We start from the raw sequence: 6,000 nt of genomic DNA, 5'->3' as shown, positions 1-6,000 counted from the left end.
AAGTTCTTTATGAAAATTCTTTTTGCTTTTAATGATTTTGAACAGAAAATACTTCGATAATTTTAGTTGCATCAATTTTATAGGATTTTAGTTTCAATAATAATAAAGGTTTCTTATAATGTTTTGAACAGAAAATACTTTGTTAATTATAGTTTCATAAATTTTATTAAAGTTTATTTTATTTTGTCGGAACAGAAGAAGTCCGGAGTTGTAATAAGTTATTAAAAATAAAAAAGAGGCGCAATGCTCGTTGATTTGCTTCAAGCCTTTCGGAATAGTGTAGACTGCACTGCACATAGCTCGATGCAGTCTACCTTATTCCTCAAGGCTTGAAGCTAAGCAACGTGAGCATTGCGCCTCTTCTTCATGGTCTCTGCACTCAGGGCTTATAAACCGCTCCTAATGCCTCTCAGCTAGCGAGGTGGGACTAAAAAACTGCTTAGTAAGAAACTCTAGTACCGGTTCGTGCCACGAACAGGTACTAAAGGTGCTCGTGGGGCCACAGCCTCATTAGTACCGGTTCGTGGCACCAACAGGGACCAAAGGGTGGAATTGGTCCCGGTTCGTGCCACCAACCGGGACCAATGGCCTTGCACAGCGGCGTGGTGGTGAGTTTAGTCCCACCTCGCTAGCTAAGAGAGAGCCGCACCTGTTTATAAGGTGTGGTGCGCCTGAGCTGTCGAGCTACTCTCTAAAGCAGGCTTACGGGCCTAACCTCTCTGTACATGCCTGTGGGCCTACTGGGCCTTCTGCGGGCCTGAATCCTGGCCCATGGATGGGTTTCTAATCGTATTCAGGCCGTGGTGGCCCAGTAGGTGGCATAATTTTTAATTTTTGGCCTGTTATTTTTCATGCATTTACTAATTATTTTGAGCTATAAGACCCTAAAATTGAAAAGCATTTCAAATGAACTCTGAAAAGGTTGAAAGTTGGCATGGTATCATCATTTCATCCACATAGCATGTGCAAGAAAGTTGAGAGGGTTACGGCAAAAACTAGATGCACTTCTTGTACAAAACGGATAATGGTATCATACTCGTCTATTACAAAGTTGGCATGGTATCATCATAATAGTTGCGGGAGAAAGTCTTCACTTTTTCTTCGCTTGTGTCATTTGCTTATTGCGCCGTAACCATGGATAATCTTCATCGTTTATCAGGATGCTTGGGTCAGCCTTGACTTTGAAGGGAGGAATTTCATGAAACTTTTCATAATCTTCAGACATGTTTGTCTTGCCCTCCACTCCCACAATGTCCCTTTTTCCTGAAAGAACTATGTGGCTCTTTGGCTCATCGTATGATGTATTCGCTTCCTTATCTTTTCTTTTCCTCGGTCTGGTAGACATGTCCTTCACATAGATAACCTGTGCCACATCATTGGCTAGGACGAACGGTTCGTCAGTGTACCCAAGATTGTTCAGATCCACTGTTGTCATTCCGTACTGTGGGTCTACCTGTACCCCGCCTCCTGACAGATTGACCCATTTCCACTTAAACAAAGGGACCTTAAAATCATGTCCGTAGTCAAGTTCCCATATGTCCATTATGTAACCATAATATGTGTCCTTTCCCTTCTCGGTTGCTGCATCAAAGCGGACACCGCTGTTTTGGTTGGTGCTCTTTTGATCTTGGGCGATCATGTAAAATGTATTCCCATTTATCTCGTATCCTTTGTAAGTCAATACAGTCGAAGATGGTCCCCTGGACAACGAGTACAACTCATCACAAACAGTGGTGTCACCTCTGAGACGTGTTTCCAACCAACTGCTGAAAGTCCTGATGTGTTCACATGTAATCCAGTCGTCATACTGCTCCGGGTGTTTGGAGTGCAGACTGTTCTTGTGTTCATCGACATACGGGGTCACCAAGGTAGAGTTCTGTAGAACTGTGTAGTGTGCTTGAGACCAAGAATATCCGTCCCTGCATATTATTGAGTCCCCCCCTCCAAGTGTGCCTTTTCCAGTCAGTCTCCCCTCATACCGCGATTTAGGGAGACCTATCTTCTTAAGGCCAGGAATGAAGTCAACACAAAACTCAATGACATCCTCTGTTTGATGGCCCATGGAGATGCTTCCTTCTGGCCTAGCGCGGTTACGGACATATTTCTTTAGGACTCCCATGAACCTCTCAAAGGGGAACATATTGTGTAGAAATACGGGCCCCAGAATGACAATCTCGTCGACTAGATGAACTAGGACGTGCGTCATGATATTGAAGAAGGATGGTGGGAACACCAGCTCGAAACTGACAAGACATTGTGCCACATCACTCCTTAGCCTTGGTATGATTTCTGGATCGATCACCTTCTGAGAGATTGCATTGAGGAATGCACATAGCTTCACAATGGCTAATCGGACGTTTTCCGGTAGAAGCCCCCTCAATGCAACCGGAAGCAGTTGCATCATAATCACGTGGCAGTCATGAGACTTTAGGTTCTGGAACTTTTTCTCTGGCATATTTATTATTCCCTTTATATTCGACGAGAAGCCAGTCGGGACCTTCATACTGAGTAGGCATTCAAAGAAGATTTCTTTCTCTTCTTTCGTAAGAGCGTAGCTGGCAGGACCTTCATACTGCTTCGGAGGCATGCCGTCTTTTTCGTGCAAACATTGCAGGTCCTCCCGTGCCTCAGGTGTATCTTTTGTCTTCCCATACACGCCCAAGAAGCCTAGCAGGTTCACGCAAAGGTTCTTCGTCACGTGCATCACGTCGATTGAAGAGCGGACCTCTAGCTCTTTCCAGTAGGGTAGGTCCCAAAATATAGATTTCTTCTTCCACATGGGTGCGTATCCCTCAGCGTCATTCGGAACAGCTAGTCCGCCGGGACCCTTTCCAAAGATTACGTGTAAATCATTGACCATAGCAAGTACGTGATCACCGGTACGCATGGCGGGCTTCTTCCGGTGATCTGCCTCGCCTTTGAAATGCTTGCCTTTCTTTCGACATTGATGGTTGGTCGGAAGAAATCGACGATGGCCCAGGTACACATTCTTCCTGCTTTTGTCCAGGTATATACTTTCAGTGTCATCTAAACAGTGCGTGCATGCGTGGTATCCCTTGTTTGTCTGTCCTGAAAGGTTACTGAGAGCGGGCCAATTGTTGATGGTTACAAACATCAACGCGTGCAGGTTAAATTCCTCCTGTTTGTGCTCATCCCACGTACGTACACCATTTCCATTCCACAGTTGTAAAAGTTCTTCAACTAATGGCCTTAGGTACACATCAATGTCGTTGCCGGGTTGCTTAGGGCCTTGGATGAGAACTGGCATCATAATGAACTTCCGCTTCATGCACATCCAAGGAGGAAGGTTATACATACATAGAGTCATGGGCCAGGTGCTGTGATTGCTGCTCTGCTCCCCGAAAGGATTAATGCCATCCACGCTTAAACCAAACCATACGTTCCTTGGGTCAGCTGCAAACTCAGCCCAGTACTTTCTCTCGATTTTTCTCCATTGCGACCCGTCAGCGGGTGCTCTCAACTTCCCGTCTTTCTTACGGTCCTCACTGTGCCATCGCATCAACTTGGCATGCTCTTCATTTCTGAACAGACGTTTCAACCGTGGTATTATAGGAGCATACCACATCACCTTCACAGGAACCCTCTTCCTGGGGGCTCGCCGTCAACATCACCAGGGTCATCTCGTCTGATCTTATACCGCAATGCACCGCATACCGGGCATGCGTTCAGATCCTTGTACGCACCACGGTAGAGGATGCAGTCATTAGGGCATGCATGTATCTTCTGCACCTCCAATCCTAGAGGGCATACGACCTTCTTTGTTGCGTATGTACTGTCGGGCAATTCGTTATCCTTTGGAAGCTTCTTCTTCAATATTTTCAATAGCTTCTCAAATCCTTTGTCAGGCACAGCATTCTCTGCCTTCGACTGCAGCAATTCCAGTACGGTACCGAGCTTTGTGTTGCCATCTTCGCAATTGGGGTACAACCCTTTTTTGTGATCCTCTAACATGCGATCGAACTTCAGCTTCTCCTTTTGACTTTCGCATTGCGTCCTTGCATCGACTATGACCCGGCGGAGATCATCATCATGGGGCACTGGTTCCTCTTGATCTTCAGCAGCTTCCCCCCTTGCAGCATCATTGGGCACATCGTCTGGTTCCTCTTGATCTTCAGCAGCTTCCCCCATTGCAGCATCACCGTATTCAGGGGGCACATAGTTGTCATCGTCCTCTTCTTCTTCGCCGTCTTCCATCATAACCCCTATTTCTCCGTGCCTCGTCCAAACATTATAGTGTGGCATGAAACCCTTGTAAAGCAGGTGGGTGTGAAGGATTTTCCGGTCAGAGTAAGACTTCGTATTCCCACATATAGGGCATGGACAAAACATAAAACCATTCTGCTTGTTTGCCTCAGCCACTTCGAGAAAATCATGCACGCCCTTAATGTACTCGGAGGTGTGTCTGTCACCGTACATCCATTTCCGGTTCATCTGCGTGAATTATATATAATTAAGTGTGTCAAAAACCATTACAGAACATCATGAATAGATAATTAAGTGACCAAATTAATAGAAGTTCATCATCACATTAGAACCAAACTACATACATAGTTCTCATCTAACAACATATATATAGCTCTCCAGAGCATCTAATTAATTAAACCATACATTGAAACTATGTAAAACATTTCAATGCGATCATAATCGCAACCAAGGTAACAATTGATCCAACGGCATAATGATACCAAGCCTCGGTATGAATGGCATATTTTCTAATCTTTCTAATCTTCAAGCGCATTGCATCCATCTTGATCTTGTGATCATCGACGACATCCGCAACATGCAACTCCAATATCATCTTCTCCTCCTCAATTTTTTTATTTTTTCCTTCAAGTAATTGTTTTCTTCTTCAACTAAATTTAACCTCTCGACAATAGGGTCGGTTAGAATTTCCGGTTCAACCACCTCCTAGATAAATAAAATCTGTGTCACGTTGGTCGGTATATTTGTCATAAACAATAAATGAACCAAATAGTTATAAAAAGATAATATATACCACATCCGAATCATAGACAGGACGAGGGCCGACGGGGGCAGATACCAAAACCATCGCACTATGTAATAAGAAGGAATAATAAAAGTAACAAAATTAGACAAGTAACTATCTAAAGTAAGAATTTTTTCCTTTCAGAAAGAAGATAAGAACAAGAGGCTCACCACGGTGGTGCTGGCGACGAGATCGGCGCGGGCGATCGACGGCGGTGAAGACGGGGACGGGACGTGACGGATCGCTAAACCTAGACAAATCTCGGGGAAAATGAAGCTCGGAGGTCGAGTTTCGAGAGGACAAAGATTAACTAGTGTGGCTCAGACATTTCATCGAACACCTGATGTGCATAGGAGGTGAGCTAGAGCACCCAAATGCCCTCCCCTCGCCGGCCAGAAAAAACAGAGCACTCTGGAGTGCTCTGCTGTGGCGATGGGGTATATATAGGGAACTCATTGGTCCCGGTTGGTGGCACCAACCGGGACTAAAGGCCTTTGGTCCCGGTTGGTGCCACGAACCGGGACCAATGCCCCCTTTAGTCCCGGTTGGTGGCACCAACCGGGACCAAAGGCCTTGTGCTGCCCCGCGTCAAAAGTTTAGTCCCACCTCGCTAGTTGAGAGAGCTCGAGAGTGGTTTATAAGCGCTGCTGCGCCCACCCTCTCGAACTCCTCTCAACTACAGGCTTTCGGGCCTAACTGTTCTCTTTGCCTGTGGGGCCTACTGGGCCTTCTGCGGGCCTGAATCCTGGCCCATGGATGGGTTTCTAGTCGTATTCAGGCCGTGGTGGCCCAGTAGGTGGCATAATTTTTTTCCTCTGTTTTTTTTCTCTTTTGCTTTATTTGTTTTGTTTTGTTTCTACTTACAACAAAAAACTTATTTATTTTATTTCTAATTACTGATGTATTTTACTTTAATTATTTTATTTTTATTTATTTTACTGCTGCTATTTTTACTTAATTTATTAAGGTTATTTATTGTAGTTACTATAGTT

The sequence above is a fragment of the Triticum aestivum genome, chromosome 4D (genome assembly GCF_018294505.1).
Source record: "Triticum aestivum cultivar Chinese Spring chromosome 4D, IWGSC CS RefSeq v2.1, whole genome shotgun sequence".
Classification (NCBI taxonomy): Eukaryota; Viridiplantae; Streptophyta; class Magnoliopsida; order Poales; family Poaceae; genus Triticum; species Triticum aestivum.
Note: the sequence above shows the minus strand (reverse complement) of the source record.